The following is a 2,171-nucleotide window of genomic DNA, read 5'->3' on the forward strand; positions in this document are numbered from 1 at the left end:
ACACAAATCAGAATGAACCAATTCTAACACTTCTTTGGCTCTATACCCCTTGGCCTTAAAAGGCCTCTTGGTCATTTTACCTTCTAAGCAAGATTCACAAGTTGGAAAATTTTCCAACTCTAATGAACCCAAAAGTCTATCGGTTGTGAGCCTCTGAATCCTACTTAAGTTAATATGACCAAGCCTTAGATGCCAAAGATATGCTTGATTCATTTTCGAAGGTTCTTTTCTCTTATTAGAGTTAGAAGATGAGTTATAAATTTCCTTGTTTTGCTTTGTGGGAGAAATTGGATTTAAAGTATACAAATTGCCAACTAATGCACTAGAACAGATAATCACCTTATTTATCTTAATAACTACATCGTTACTAAAGGAAACTGAATATCCATCTAAAAACAGTTTAAAAACTTAAATTAAATTCTTTCTAAAACTGGGTACATTAAGACAATTTCTTAAAACCAAATTTCTATTTCTATTAAAAGATAAGTAGACGTCTCCCACTGCAACAGCCGTCACCTTAGTAGCATTGCCCATGTAGACGGTAATCTCTCCTTCAGTTAGTCGTCGGGTTTCTTGGAACCCCTGCAAGGAATTGCAGACATGATTAGTGGCTCCCGTATCTACACACCAGGTGCTGTAGATAACACCGCTAAATATGTTTCAACAACTAGAGCATGAGATATACCTTTGTTGTTCTGATTCCTACGAGGACAGTCCGCCTTCCAACACTTGCCCTTCGGCTTCTTCATTCCAGCTTTAGGTCCTGTACTCTGAGATTTATTCACTTTCTTTGCTGAACCAACTTGTTTCTTCTTCTTCTTTCCTTTCGGTTTAGAAGTAGAACCATTTTCAGCATAGTGAATATGAGAATTGTGACGAAACAAACCTTCTGCTGCCTGAAGTTCTGTCAGTAGTTCCGCCAATGAATATACCCTTTTGTTCATATTGTAATTCAGGCGGAATTGCTCAAAACTTCTAGGTAGTGTTTGGAGAATCATATCGATCTGGGTTTCCCCATCAATTTCTCCTCCAAGGATCTGTATTTCGTTTAGATAAGCCATCATCTTTAGGATATGATCCCTCACAGGAGTACCCTCTTGCATGGTGGCTATCATTATCTTTCTCATGGCTTCTTGTCTAGAAGCCCGATCCTGATGACCAAAGAGTTCCTTGAGATTGTTCATAATATCATAAGCTGTTGGTAAATCTTGATACTGATGTTGCAATACATTTGACATTGAAGCCAAAATGTAACACCGCGCCATCTCATCTGCCTTTACCCATTTCCTATGATATTCAATCTCCTCTTGGGTAGATTCACCAGTGGGTGCATCAGGACAAGGCTCTGTCAGTACAAACTTATAGCTTTCAGCAGTAAGAACAATGTCCAGGTTTCTTTTCTAATCTATGTAGTTAGGACCAGTAAGTCTATTCTGTTGTAGTATGATGGACAGTGGGTTGAAAGTCATCCTAAGAATCACAAATAACTTTTGGTCAGAACTCTAAATTTAGAATAATATTGATTCCTCAAACAATACTATTTTAAATTAACCAACACCTCAAAACACCGCGAATATTGTATGCCACGATAGTGTGGACGTATACAAATTCAGCATTTGTAAAAAGGAGGGTTTAACCCATTAATTTTATTATCTTGTCGACCTAACTTTTTGACAAATAAAATTAATAGTTGGTATCCTTTGGTCACACGAATAATAGCAGTGACTCCGATAGGGAGGATACTATTAGACGTGCCTAAGTGTATACCACTATTTGACACTAAGTCCATTAATAAGATTGTGCCCCTTCCGACACGCTCTTAATTAACTTCCTATAGTCATCCAAAATGGAAGTTTGTTCTAGTGATCCACAAACAAGCTCATCCGATATGGAGAAAAGCACTCAGAGCCAACGCGCAAGCTTGTTTGCATCACTTACAAACCAGTAATGGAGACCGTGGAATTTATTTAAAATCCCTCTCCCACTTAGTTATTTATAAATGAGGAATTTTAACTATGCTAGCCTACTAGACATGTATACTAACATGTACACACAGCACAATATAAAAAATAATAAATGAAAAACTAATTTTCAACTATTATGGCTTTTATCTATTGTTGTCCTCCGTGTGTCGCCAACCCTAGCTGCTGCCTTATTTGGCCACCGCCACC

Source organism: Zingiber officinale, chromosome 1A (assembly GCF_018446385.1).
Source record: "Zingiber officinale cultivar Zhangliang chromosome 1A, Zo_v1.1, whole genome shotgun sequence".
Taxonomy (NCBI): domain Eukaryota; kingdom Viridiplantae; phylum Streptophyta; class Magnoliopsida; order Zingiberales; family Zingiberaceae; genus Zingiber; species Zingiber officinale.